We start from the raw sequence: 15,839 nt of genomic DNA, 5'->3' as shown, positions 1-15,839 counted from the left end.
TTACATCCTTCATATTAACCTGGATGGACGTGGAAGACGTTATTCTTAGTAAAGCATCACAAGAATGGAGAAGCATGAATCCTATGTACTCAATTTTGATATGAGGACAATTAATGACAATTATGGTTATGGGGGGGAACAGAAAGAGGGAAGGAGGGAGGGGGGTGGGGCCTTGGTGTGTGTCACACTTTATGGGGCAAGACATGATTGCAAGAGGGACTTTACCTAACAATTGCAATCAGTGTAACCTGGCTTATTGTACCCTCAATGAATCCCCAACAATAAAATAAATAAATAAATAAATAAATAAATAAAAGAAAAATACCATTGGGTAGTATAACTTTCAATGCAAATTATAAAGTACATAAAAAGTGTAAAATGGTAACAGGAACGATTAACGACCATTTATGATATATAAAGTTGAGTCGTAATTGCAAAGATAGTTGCTATAAAACCAATAGCATGTATTGGTTCCTATTAAACAAACAAAATGAAATTATCCCAAGTAAACATTTATAATCAATGTACACTATACTCAATTGTGGGAGGCAGGCAGGCTGAATTCTTCATGGACCTTCCAACCCAGGGTAAGGTGCCTAGTCAGGGCAATGTCTATATGACTATTCCTGCATGGGAAAAGCAGCAGTGTAGGCAAGCTGAGTCCATCAACTAGTAGCTTAGGTTAGAGGAGCTGAAATATCTGTCTTTGGAGATGAGACTTGCTCTCCCCACTCTCTCTATGTTTACACCATTGTCTGGCCACTTCAGATGTTCCATTACCCTTCAGATGTTCGCTTACCCTTTTTACAAGAGGCTGTAATCTCCTTTCTCATTCTGAACCTTGACTGCTGACTAATGACTGCTGTGCATTCTTGTATGTATACTCTGTTATGTACAAAAACATTCTAGGAAACAGGACAGGTACTGCATTGTTTTCATGTTGCCACCAGGCACATGAAACAGTGTATGCCCTTACAGCCTTCTGGTTTTACATGCTAACTTTGGTGTAAGTTTTGTGATTTCCCCAGTGCCACCTCACTTGCTGACCATTGTCCCAGGCTGAGGTTCACTAAATGCCCAACACTCAGTGATATTGGATTTTGACTATATTAAATAAAAATCTATGAACAAAGCCATCTCTTATCTGAGTAAATATTTCTAATGGTTATTTGCATACATGAAGAAGGAACAGGTTTGGCAGTGAACTATGAAGCTTTGTGAACAATAAGGTGACAACACTTGACTGGTGATTTGGAAAGACCAATTCAGAAGCAATTAATGTTTTATTATAGTATCAGTTACTTAGTATGGTGTTATCCTGTAACAACACATGCACTATTTATGCCAATAACATAATCTGCAGATTCTCAATAAATGTGAACAGATAAGAATAAAATAGAAGAAGAGATACTGGAATTGGATTCAAAAAACCTAGATTTGAATTAAATCTATATGAATCCAGGGTACTAACATCAGCAAAGTCAATATACACATCTATAAAATGGAGGTAATATTTCCTAAAGTCTCTGTCACATAGCATAGTTAATAGGGTAAAAAAAATATTACTTGTGAAAGCAAATTATATGCATAAGAGATGATCACTGAATAAATAGCATGAACAATGGTTATCATATGGTGATTATTAGTTACTGAAATACTTTTCATATTAATAGATAATATAGAGAAAGATAATTCAAATACATCAGAGAAATCTAGAGTTCTACCTCAAGTTACATTTTTATAGGTAACAACAAAAAGACCAATAAGTAAATGCTGCTTTATTTATTTTAAAAGATGAAAGGTCATAGTTGATCATTTAAAATGTGATTAAAGGTTTAAAAGGCAGGTTCTTCTTTAAATTTTTACATACTTTTGCCTCAATATTTAGAAAGAAATGAATAAACGTGAATAAACAAGTAAAGCTGGACAACATATTGATTAATAAATAAATTGTTGAAAAATACAGATGAATCTCCGTCTCATTATTTTGACCTTGGGTAAGAAGTCATTGGAAAATATCATCACTGCATTAATACATTTAGCACTGCAGGAAGACAATGTCCCTCATGCTTTATCATGCACCACTGAACTGTAACAAACTCTGACAGAGAGCGTATCTCTAAATATTATGACACCATCTTATTGACAGCTGAAGAAGAAAAGTGAATACAACCATTGTTTCATATTTACTAGACCAGGCATGGCTAGAAAATATAAAAATAAATTGATTTAAAGCATTTAGATAAACATCTTTAATTCTGGCACTACAGAAACAAAAATTGTGGGTGTATTTGTTAAATCTTTTACCATCAGCAATTTATCTTCAGGTCTTATGTATAATACCATCATGGAAACATCTATTTAAAAAGTAGTGTTCAATAACCTTGCTCCATTACAAAGCAATTCATGACAAAGGTCTTTTGCAGTAGCAATAATATTTGCATAATAATTGCAAGCACAGAAGATTGAAATGCTACAACCATATTCCGGAGTTTTCTTTTTCATAAATTAAAATTTCCCGAAAAGCACTTCAAAAACTTGATATTTTATTTCTGAAATTTGTTACTTAAACATTCCCTTTCAATGGAATATAACATTCCCTTGATGTACCTTGAAAATGAAAAGCAGATAAGAATACTTCTTAATGAACATTTTTGATTGAATGTATTGAACAGGAATGGATATGTTTAAAGTATAGCAATAAATTAAGCATGCAGCTCCCATTTCCAGTTTTGGCAGCTGTGCATTTGATTCTATGAGTACCATGCTGAAAATGTACATTCCTAAAATCAAATATTCAAAGCCTAATCTCTCTAATTGCTATCTGAACTTTTGGCTCTAAATTAAATGGTCCCATGTGAAAAATATTTGTGAGAAAGACAATATACATTGCAAATGACAGTCCAAATTATCCCTAATACATTTCATTTATTCTAGAACAGTAATGACAGAAAGTGAATGTTTGATTTTTAACACATAAGGATAAAATAAACTCAAATAAAAATATCTTTAGTTTTCTTCTTTTTTCTCCCTCCTTTTTTTTTTGTTTGTTTTTTTGTTCATTATGGATACAACTTTCTAGTTGATTTAGTTAACATGATGATAATCCTATTTTTATTTACAAAAAAAGTAAGACATAGACTAATTCAATCTGTAGCAACTAAGACTAAAACGTAAGTTGAAAGTATTTAGCATAGGATAAAAAGATTAATTTTTTTTTTTTTTTTGCTGTTTTTGGCCAGGGCTGGGTTTGAACCCGCCACCTCCAGCATATGGGGCCAGCGCCCTGCTCCTTTGAGCCACAGGCACCACCCAGATTAAATATTTTGATGAATGAGATCTACTGATATTTTACCAGTGGATTTCTGTGTATACATATTGAAATGCCCATGTCTATATAATTATTCACTGAATAAAATATGTTGGAATACATATGCTCCTCAACTTACAATGGTGTTACATCTCAACACACCCATTATAAATTGAAAATATCACAAGTCAAAAATGGATTTTTTTTCTCCTTGGGAGTAGGTCTCGACCTGAGTCTGGAGTACAGTGGCATGATCATAGCTCACTGCAGCCTAAAACAATCCTTTCCTTCAGCCTCCTGAAAAGCCAGGACCATAGGTCTGTGCAACCCTGCTTGACTACTTTTTTTCATGTTTTTTGAGATGGGGTCTTGCTATTGCTCCTGGTGAACAAAACATGATAGCAATACTAGACCTAGAAAAACTCCATGAGCCAATGGATTATTAGAAGATAATTATTGCAGCACATAGACATTAAATTGTTTTATGGTTATAAAATTGTGTAGAAATGTTACTAACTATACACATCATATTTGGTACATAGTTGTCATTCTTACTCAGCTATATCATATCATATTCTTCATGTTATTTTATGCAAAAAATGTAAACATTTTAAATAACACAAAATGTTAAAATTTTCTATTACTTAGAATATTACTGTACAAAGCTCACAGTTAATGAGATGCCTCTTTGGGTAATAAATATTTCAAATACTCATTTTACAAAGAAACTTGCAAATATAAAAATGAAGAAAAATGAGATTTCTATATCTTATCATAATTTAACCTCCTGCCATAAATACTAGAAAATTGGGCAGAATATATGACAAAAAATTTCTTCCAGGTATTGGACAAGAGGCAGAGCAGCATGATGACTCCTGGGAGAAGTGAAACAAATAAAGTAGCCAACAATTGCCTGGTTTCCTGCCTGGCAGCATATAACAGCCTGTGGTGCCTGAAAGGTATCCTTACTGAGAACTGAAGGAGTAACAGATCTGAGTTCAGGGAGGCTGAGCTGCAGGGTTCCAACCGGGAGAGGAGGAGTATGTGCTTCAAGAGAGTCCTGAGTAGCTCTCTGAATCTTACTGAATACTAAGAAGTGCAATGCCAGGGGGTGGTGCCTGTGGCTCAAAGGAGTAGGGCGCTGGCCCCATATACCGGAGGTGGAGGGTTCAAACCGGGTCTTGGCTAAAAACTGTGCAAAAAAAAAAAAAAAAAAAGAAAAGAAAAGAAAAAGTGTGATGCCAGGTAAAGAGTGTCCAGAGAATGGGAAGTGTATGGTTTCTGGGTTCACAGAGGGCGAGAATACATTTAGCTCTACCAGGTCAGAGTGCAGAGTCTTTGCTGATCATTTGGGGTACTTGGTAGATACTACAAAATGGCTATAACTTAGTAGTAGACTGAATACTAGGAAAAAAAGCCTAGACTGTTGTAATAAAGCTCCAAAACAAACATGAAAAGAACTAAACCTAACCCCAAGTAACTTGTCTACCAGAACAAAACTCAACATTTATTAAAAATGAAACTCAACACTTATTCAAAATTCAGACACTCAACAATGTAAAGTTACAATAATGCTAAATATACAAAGTCTTGAATCAAATAAAAACGTAACAGACATGTGAAGAAGCAAGAAGCTGATTATAATGAGGGACAAATAAATCAATAAAGAGCAACAGACCCAGAAATGACATCTAACAAATGACACATTATTTGCAGATGAGTGGAGATAAAACAGACAGTAGACATTTCTGTTAGTCAGAAACTAGGCAAAGAAGAAAAAAGAAAGACATTTTTAAAGTGCTAAAAGAGATCAACCTGAAATCCATGCACAGTAAAAATGTCTGAGAACTTAAGACAAAGTAAAGATTTTTCCAGATAAAATAGAAAGAAATTGTTGCCAGAAGATCTGTACTGAATGAAACATTAAAGAAAATTGTTCAAAAGTAAGGGGAATGACATGAGCTGAAAAAACCATAAACTACAGAATTTACAGAGCATTCAGGTTGGTAAGACACCCATGTTGAGAGAGGATGATGCTCCCAACCCTATGGAGACAGAGCCTCCTGTACCCAGGAGCCCTCTGACCCTGCCCTCTTCATCTGGCTGTTCATTTCCATCTGTTAAATATCCCTTATAATAAACCAGTTAATGTAAGTAAAGTATATCCCTGAGTTATGGGAGATGTTCTAGCCAATTATCAAACCAGAGAAAGGGATCACGGGAACCCTCAATTTATAGCCTTTCAGTCCTAGACTTGCAATTGACATCTAAAATAGGGGGCACACTTACAGAGCCAAGCCCTTAAAACTCTGGGTAGTTAGTGTCAGAATTGAATTAACGTACAGGACAGCCATTTGGTATTCAGAAAGTTGAAATATTGCTCAGTGTAAGGGGGGAAAAAAACCCACACACATTTAGTGCCAGAAGTGTTGTGATTAGAGAAGAATTTCACTTTTAACTGATAAGTTGAAAATGCATATTGTAAACTCTATAGTCACCATGAAAAAAAGTAGAGCTAATAAGGCAAGAGTAAAGATAAAATTAATCCAAAAAGTACTCCAGTGGTTCCAAAGATGACGACAAACAAGAAAAAAGTGAAAAAAAGACAGAAAGAAGAGACACAAATGTTGATAATTAAAGAAATATACTGTAAACACTGCACTTAGAAGTACACAAAGAGATTATTGTGTTGGATTAAAAAAATGATTAAATACATGCTGCCTATGAGAACCCAGTTTTTAAAATTAAAGAAACATAAGTTAAAAGGAAAATGATACATAGGAACAAGCATTAAGCATATTAAAGCTGGAATGGCTATATTAGTATCAGAAGAAAATAGACTTCAGAACATATGGGGAATGAAACGGCATAATCATAATGAGAATGAGGTATCAATTCATAGAGAAGTCACATTAGTCCTAAAACTATATGCACTCAATAACACAGCTTCAAAATGAATGAAGCAAATCTGATAGAACTGAAAGGAGAGACAGATAGCAAAAAATTTAGCAGCGCCTCTAGCTTTGTTTTTTTGTGCCCATTATTATTTTCTTTCTTGCTCATTATGATTTTAGCATATCATTAATGTAGTCCTATTAGACAAAGATTGATCTCTGACATATTACATATTAGAAATAATAATAGTATTAAACTAATATATATATATATATTTGTTTGTTTTGTTTTGTCTTTGCAGTTTTTGGGTGGGGCTGGGTTTGAACCCACCACCCCTCTGGCATATGGGGCTGGTGCCCTACTCCTTTGAGCCACAGGTGCCACCCCAAACTAATATTTTTAAAAAATAAATAGGTTAATAACTAGGAACAATGACAAATAATCACATATTACCTTAGAGCTCGACAGTGTACTTTTTCATAAGCAATCCTCCCATTTCCCATCATGTTAAATGTCAATCCGTCTGACTACCAATCTTGTCTGACCTCTACATTTACCCAATTCCAACCAAACTTCTTAATTCATTTACATCAGCCCACTTTCTCTACTATAAAACGGTAGGTGAAATTACTAAATCAGATAAAAAGCACAAAGACTTTCCTTTTTAGTCATTACTCATTTTATTTATTTGTGATAATTCACAAATGCCATTGCATTTACAAGTTGAAAAACTATATGTGAACATATGTTTAAATGAAACCTATGCCAACTTATATAAATAACGACAGAATTCTGTTGTCACATTTCCAAATGCAAACATAATATAAATATAAAATATTAATATTGTAACTTTTACTAATAACACTCTAACACATATTTGTTTTCTTTTTCTTTTCTTTTTTTTTTTTTTTGCAGTTTTGGCCAGGGCTGGGTTTGAACCCGCCACCTCCGGTATATGGGGCCGGTACCCTACTCCTTTGAGCCACAGGTGCCGCCCACACATGTTTGTTTTCTAATTAGAAAAATACAGAGGAAAGCCTGAAGCATATGTTAAAGAGGGTTGAAATAGTTGGAATTGCCAGTTGTCTGACATATTAGGAAAATTTTCAACCTTTTCAAGTAGTTTCACAATAGATATGACATTTTGATTTCAAGTTCTAATTATCAGTCTTTAGTGCTTCATTATAATTAATTCTAACCTTTCAAATTGAAAAGCAGTTTCCATATTTCAAGTGAAGAATAACTCAACCCATAAAATACTGAATCACAAATAGAAAAAACTGAACCACTGCCATATTGCTATTTTCATGTCTAAAAAGATTCAAGTGAATCAAATGTTATTGTGACATTCAAATCTTAAAAGGAAACAATAATAAATACCTTTACCTACTCAAAATAAGAGAGTACATCAGCCAACATGATAATGAAAAACCCTGTTTAGGTTTTCCCTTTGAATAAAAATCGAACTCTTAATTATTGCCTTAATGATTTTTGTAACATATTAACAGAATAATTTAAATCTAAAAATGAATATATCTCTAAATGGAAGGAAGCACAGCAGCTTTTAGTAACTATTTTTACTAGTTAAAATATGATATTATAAATCTCAGGGAAGTCTATATTCAAAGTGGAAACAATTATTTGTGCTTAATATTTTCCACTTGAGAACTAATGATTTTACATATATCAGTGTCTCAAACTTGATCCCTTTTAATACTAAAATGTAAAGGAAGAAAGGTGAGGGGAGTGGAAGGGAAGGGAAAAGAGGGGAGGGAAGCAGAAAAATTCTGAAGACACAACTTTAATTAAAGTGTCAGAACAACAAGCGTTTTGGAGAGGACTGTGACTGGGAGGGGGCTTCTTCTGTGGTGCTACTAAGATTCTATTTCCTTACACAAATATTTATGGATGGTGTCTACCCAACAGTGTTCATTGTGCGAAAATGCATCAAGATATATTCTTCTGATTTATTAGCTGTTCTGTAATGAAAATACATCTCTATAGAAAGTGTATCTAATAAAGAACTAAAGGAACTGGTCTTATCTTTAAAATATCAAAGGAAGAATTGTGAAATATATATAACTAGAGACTTAAAAACTGAAGATGGCTCAAGAAAGATCATATTTACCTCTAGAAAGGGTGGTGCCTGTGGCTCAAGGAGTAGGGCACTGGCCCATATACTGGAGGTAGTGGGTTCAAATCCAGCCCCAGCCGCCGCCCACCCCCCAAAAAAGCATATTTACCTCTAAAAGCTCTATTTTGATTTGTAGACAAAAATTACCTGGTGATGTCTTTGGGGACCTAAGGGATCAAGTTGCAGCAGGATTACTGAAGAATAACTGTTTTATCATAGAATTCCTCGTGAGGATATCCAAATTAAGACCCATGCAAATTCTTGCTACACCTAACTCAAATCTTGAGCAAGTTTATTGAAACAAAGGTGAAAAAGAAAAAAATTGAAATTGGATTACTGATCTTTGTGGATGTGGTGAGATAAGGGTCCAGTTTTTCCTACACCACGTGGTAAAGAGACTGTCCTTTCCCCCATTGTGTGTTCTCGTCACCTTTGCTTAACATCAGTTGACATGGATGTGTGCATTTATTTCTGGGTTCTCTCTTCCATTGGCCTATGTGTATACTTTGCACCAAGACCATACTGTTTTGATTGTTATAGTTTTGTAGACATGCTGAGATCACATAGTGTTCCACCTCCAGCTTTGTTCTTTTGTGCTAAAAACTGCTTTTTCTGTTTGGTGTCTTTTGTGATTCCTTTAAGAATTGTTTTTTCTATTTCTGTGAACAATTTCACTGGAATTTTGAAAGGAAACAAACAGAATTTTAGATCACTTTGGGTAGTGTACACATTTCAATAATGTTAATTTTTCTAATCTATGAACATAGGATACCAAATGTCTTTTATTTTACAAAAAAGATAAAAAGTGTTGGTGAGGTTATGCAGAAAAGATAACCATTGTATTCTATTGGTGGGATTATACATTAGTACAACCATTATAGAAAACAGTTTGGAGGGCTCTTATAAATTAAAAATAGTCCTACCATATAATCCAGAAATCCCACTTCTGGATGTATATTCAAAGAAAATAATATAAGTATATCAAAGAGCTATCTATACTCCCATGTTCACTGCAGCATTCATTGTAATTGTTAAGATGTAGAATCAACCTAATTGTTCATCAATGGATGGTAATAGATAAATAAAATGTTTATTAATGGATAATAAAATACAGACACAGTGGAATACTATTCAGCACTAAGAAAAAGAGGCAGGGTATAGTGGCTCATGCCTGTAATTCCTGATACAAAAGAGGCTGAGGTAGGAGGATCACTTGAGACAAAGAGTTCCAAACCAGCCTAGGCAATATGATGAGACCCTGTCTCAAAAAAATTAAAAAAAAAAATACTTATTATTTAAGGCAGCATAGTTAAATCCAGAGGATACTATGTCACAAAAAACAGACACTGCATGTATTCATTTATACAGAGGTCTGACTTAATAATTAAGTTCGCAAACTCATCCTAGGAAAAGTGCTCCATACCTTATTGCTAACTATCACTACAATCATCTTCAAAATATCCCCCCTGGGAAGCTACACACCAACACTAGCATATAGTTCACCCTACAAAGCCATTTTGAAATGCTTTTTCTGAATGGCCAGAGGAGCTATAGTCATATTACCCTTGATGTCCTGACTGTCATCAGAGTATCTTCCTTTCAATGTTTCCTTTGTCTTCAGGTAAAGGAAAACGTCACTGGGGGGTGAGTGGCGGGGGTGGGGTGGGGGGGTGCTCCAATGCAGTTACTCGTTTACTGGCTACAAACTCCCTCGCGGACAGTGCTGTGTGAGCTCTTTGCTTTTGTTCATCAGTGAGCTCCTTCAGGACCATTTTTGAACATACCTTTCTCATGCCAAGGTTTTCCATTCAAATTTTCCTAACAGTTTCTCTATGGATGTTTACTAGGTCTGCTATTCTTCTCACAGTCAGCCAATAATTTTGCCACACAATTTGACAAATTTTTGCAATGTTTTCTTCAGTTCTGCTCATTACTGGCCACGCTGACCTCTCTTCATCAGCAACAATTTGTCTTGCCTCAGAAAAACGTTTAATCCTTTTGTACACTGCCATTTTCTTCATGGCATTATCCTCATAAACTTGGACTAACATACGCTGATTTCACTTCCACTCTTGCAAAGTTCGTTCATTGCTTTAATTCAAGCTCCAACATTCTCACAACAGCATACAAAAATACACAGTAACACACACCACTCAGCAAGACACCACCACAAGTCAACACGAACACAGCTGTGAGACACTGATACCAAAAGTACGAAACCTTACGGAGCTGGTTATATAGTGCAGCCAACACAAGCACACTGTGGCAAGTCTGTGAACTTAATTGCCAGGCCTTTATACATGTAATCTAAAAATGGTGAATTTAGAGAATTACAGGGTAGAATTGTGGTTATGAGGAGCTGAGTGTATTGGTTGGAGAATGTTGGTCAACAGGTAAAAATTTCATATAGAATGAATAAAATCAAGAAATACATGGCACAATATGAGGATTATAGTTACTTTTAACATGTTGTATTTGGAAACTTACTGAGTAGATTTTTTTTTTTTTTTTTTTTTGCAGTTTTTGGCAGGGGCTGGGTTTGAACCCGCCACCTCTGGTATATGGGGCTGGCGCCCTACTCCTTTGAGCCACAGGTGCTTCCCCTGAGTAGATTTTTTAAATGCTCTCGCCATCAAAAATAAGTATGTGAGGAAATACATATGATAATAAGCTCAACTGAGCTATTCCACAATGTATATATATTTTAAAACATCATGTTGTGCAGGATAAATATATACAATTTTTATTTGTCAATTAAAAAACTATGTTGTACCTAATAAATATGTATAATAAAAATGTTTAATAAAATTGCTTATTATTTTAGTACATAGCAATGTAACAGTAAAAGAAACGTCTTGGTAAACTGATAGAATCAAAAAGTCAGAGTCACCTGATTTTTCGAGAATCTCTCTGAAATAAAAATGAAATTATATGTCCCCAAATAAAACTCTTTGCTCAATAAAATTTATCGACTGGCACACATTCACAAATTTGTAATATTCTAAAATGTGCAATGAGTTAATGCTCTTTAGTAGGTCTCAGATAAACTCCTGTATTGAATAAAATCATACTGTTTGACCTAGAAGCTAAACAAATCTCAAAAATATTGATTTTTATATAATCAATAATCCAGTCATTTTTAGTGTTTTGTCACTACTATTTCACCTCATATTTGAAATAAATCTTTAATCTCATGATAGCAAGGCAATTATTTTTCTTGTATGACTATCAAATATAGCACTGAACTATTTAGAATTTTCCCAAACAGATAAAAGTTATTTAAATTTTGATCATTTCACCCACTTTCTTAAAAATCAATTTCCCATTGATACAAAGAATAAAGATCATGTTTTTTTCTTTCTATGGCAAATATATTATTATTCACAAAGATTTGTCACCATACTTCCCCCATGTTCCCTGGGCATATTTTTCCTATTTTGGGTGTTGGTCATGTTACTTGCTTGGCCAGTGAACTGTATGGAGACAGGAGATATGCCATGTCCTGACAGAAGCTTAAAGTGCAATTGCATGGTTTGGCTTGACACCTCTGTTACTGCTGTCCTCTGCTTTAAGAACACATATCCTTTTCGATGGGGTTGCTTCTACAATGAAAATCTTAGGATGCAAAGACATCTGAAACAGACTCCCAGCCAATCTGCTGCATGGAGTAGGGCCACAACCAACTGCCCAGCCATCGCATAACATGAGTGGCGTTTTTCTCTACTGTGGTTTTGAGGTTGTCACTGCGACAAAAGTTAAACATCAAAAACCCCAAAATACAAAACCAAAATCCTGTTATCTAGAAGCGAGGTGCGACTATAGTAAATTAAAATATATAGCATTGCTTCAAGGCTAAGAGGTGAATAAGAGAACGGTATTATTAGAGGCTAGAGAAAGGCAACTATTGTTATAAGATGGGAAAAGAGATGGTAAATTTGTAACCTGTTTAATGCGTAATGATAATGTGCTTGTGGACAACGAGGTCTCAAAGACCAATATTACTAATGTGAACTAATTAGTATCACCAAAAATGATAATCTAAAGCAATAAAAAGGTGAGTTCAGAAAAGAATTGTCTTGTTTTTAGGAAGAGCTGAAAGAGAAAATAGAGGAGGCAGAAATTCAGTGACTTGATATACCCTTTGTTAAAGCTACTGATTGGATTACGTTGGCTCCCAGTGAATCCATTCAATTGAACAAAATATTAGAGGAGAGAGATCAAGGGTATGATACCAAAGAAGCCTGATAAGTTCCAAGTACCTACAATTAGATTGACAGATATAGCAAACTATGGTTTGAAAGTTCCCCAAAAGTTAATGTGTTAGAAGCTTAATTCTCAACACAACAGTATTGGGAGGTAGAGCCTTATAAGAAGTGATGAGGTTGTGAGGGCAGGGCCCTCATGAATGTATTAATATTATTACCCGGGAGTGGATTAGTTATCAAGAGAGTGGGCTTGTTCTAAGAGTAAGTTCAGCCCCCGCTTCCTCTACTGCTCTCTTCCACGGGATGATGTAATAGGAAGGCCCTCCCTAGATATCAGCCCCTCAGCCTTGGTGTTCCCGGCCTCCTGAACTGCAAGGAATACCTTTCTATTCATTATAATTTACCACTCTGTGGCATTATCACGGCAACACAAAATGGACTAAGGCACAGAGATAGATAGATGAAAGAAAGACAGAAAGAGATAAAAATGATCAGACATTGGCATTTCCTGAAAAGAATTGTAAGAATGTGTGGCTGACCGTAATCAAACAAATAGCAGCAACAAAAAACACAACAATGTTTAGACAGAGTAGTGCTGCAAAATATATCGCTGTACTCTGGATAAAAAAAACAGCTGGAGAAATAAAAAAGGTCATTTCTAATATTTAGCAATAAAAAATGAATGAATACATGAATGATACATGATATCATGTGGATGATGTTGAAAATATGCTAAGTATAAGATGTCAGTCAGGAGGGACCACATACATGTAATCTTACCTATATGAAATGTCCAGAATAGTCAAATCCATTCATGTAGACAGGAAAGGTGGCTACCTGGGGCTTAGTGGGTAGAAAGGGGTGCGGGTGAGTGGAGCTGCTAACAAATAGGGATTTTCCTTTATGGGGCAATAAAAATGTTCTAAAATTGTGTTAATAGTTGTAGAATTTTGTAAATGTACTAAAAGCTATTGAATTGTATAGTTAAAATGGGTGAAGTATATGATGTTTGAATTATACTTCAGCAGTTGTTTTAAAACAAACATCTTTAGATCCCCAACTTCACGGGTAGGAGACAGCTGAGAAAGCTTCCCAATGTCAGGAGACATGCTCCTTAAATATTTGCATGTTTCTGCGTAGTCTGGGCCTTCTGAGCAAAAATTACAGGCAACTTGAGTTAAAGGATGATTTAATAGGAAGTTAAAAGTTAGATCTCCAAGAAAATTTAGAGATGTCTCCCACAGAAAGATTTGTTTATATTTCAGGGTAGCGAAGCAGAGACCTTTCCCTCCTCTCCACAGAAAGGATTTGTTTATATCTTATAGTGATGGGCTTACTCGCCATCTCCATGGGGAGAAGGGGCACAAGTGCCAGCTGCCCTATGTAGCTCCAAGATTTATGAATTCAGAGTACCTCTTCTGTGTTACAAATCCCATTTTATGTGAACGATACAGCTGGTATTCATTGTACAAGTTGCTATGTGAGTAAAGAGTCCATCCATCAGCAAGAGGGCTCAAGATATTATCAACATGTGTGTGCATTTGTGTGTGTGTACATACATGTAAGCATGTGCATATATATATATCGATATACATATAATGTCTATAGGTTTATTTGTACAAATACTATGGTATCTAGAACCATTCTGACTAGTTTCAGACTCTCGATGCTCAGATCCAAAGAAGGCAGATTCTCCAAAGCCCTGTTCAGGTATGACTACCAGGATAATGAAACCAGAAGGCTTACCAGAGGACAGAGCCAAGAGCTACGAGCACTGAACAAGGGAGGTTCTCCCAGGAAACCTAAGCAAAAATTTGATACTCACATGGGAGGAGGATGGTGAAACATTTGACCAACAGAAGTTCAGAGATGCTAATGTTCAAGACTGCTATATGTGTTCTCTTTTTTCAGTTCAAATTTAAGTATTTATTGTAGTTACCATGGTTCACTTCACCATTAGATGTTGAATGTGGAGAGTAGAAAACTTGCATTTTTACTTTAAGGATATTAAAAAATTAGATGAGACTTTTGAGTTTCATCCTGTAGAAGGGGGATAGGAAATATGATGGTCTGTATATAAGATATACAGAAGGAATGAAAATACATATTGTGAAATAATACACTGTAGTATATTTTATTTGCATTCACAAATATTCACATTCTGCCTCCTTCACTCTGTGGGAGCATTATATTTCCTTCCTATTTACCTACTTATTGGACAAAAAATGGATTTAGAACAGAAACATTGGAAAACACAAGCAGAAAAAATGTTAAGTATCTACTAAAGGAAATAACAGTTAAACAAGTAAAGGTTTTCTTTCACACAAAGAAAGCAAAATGCTAGAGCAAAGAGCTTTTAATATCATGATAAAAATAGAGTGGCACTAAAGATACAAGACTCTTCAACAGAAAGAACAAAAGTACAATTCATATGCTTGAATAACCCTACGAGTCTTGTTAGGCTATGAATTCATGTAAAGTTAGTCTCTGCATCTCTGTCTGAAAGAAGCACTTAGACCTTTTTAATTTTTGTGGCCTATGGCACTAAAATGATTGTAATCATTTAACAATCAGCCTCTTCACAATGCAGGTTTATTCTTAAGACTGGTAGAGTCAATACTTTCAATGTAACTAGCACAATAATATATGAATTTATTTTGCCACAGTATACATTATACTGTGAATTTCACAATGCTGGCACAAGCTGTTATGTTAAAGCTTACATACAGGGAACCAACACAAAGCTGTGTCAGGTATAGTTCAGTTTCACACAGAAAATGATAAAAAAGGAGCAAAGAAGATGGTCTATTTATTACCAGTGGGTTTGTCTGATAAGACTGCTACTGACCATAAGGGACTCTCTTCCTTCCCTATTAGGGAAGGCTAATAGCCTCATTTTCAACAATGCCCAATTTAACATTTTCATCCAAAAGACTTCGGGGAAAAAACGATGTGTTACATTAACAATTTTAATGCAAACAATGTAAGAAACACAAGTATGTATGCATGATCAAGGCCAAGAAACTATTTCACCTTATTCAAATAATGGAGGACAGAAGGCAACTTCATTGGTCTTATTGAAAGTATTTGAAAGTTGTCTTTGTACAGTGAGAATTGAAGACTACCTATGTGAAGTCTGGTGCTCTTACAAGTTACTGTCAAAGGACCAGATATTGAAATATAGTCCCTCTGGCAACTTAATGTGCTTCTTCATTAAGCAAATGAGAATACAATGACAAAGCAAGGTATAATTGGAAAGGATTGTAAATAAATAGGATTGTCTCCATAGTTATCA

General features: G+C 35.0%; 1 protein-coding gene across 1 annotated transcript in view; it reads right to left on the bottom strand.

Annotated features, from left to right (window-relative positions):
- ATRNL1 (attractin like 1) overlaps positions 1-15,839 on the bottom strand; it is a 723,386-nt gene that overhangs the window by 335,297 nt on the left and 372,250 nt on the right. The gene's annotated exons all lie outside the window — the stretch shown is intronic.

Source organism: Nycticebus coucang, chromosome 3, assembly GCF_027406575.1.
Source record: "Nycticebus coucang isolate mNycCou1 chromosome 3, mNycCou1.pri, whole genome shotgun sequence".
NCBI classification, from domain to species: domain Eukaryota; kingdom Metazoa; phylum Chordata; class Mammalia; order Primates; family Lorisidae; genus Nycticebus; species Nycticebus coucang.
The sequence above is the reverse complement of the archived record's forward strand: the minus strand, read 5'-3'. Positions and strand labels throughout refer to the sequence as shown.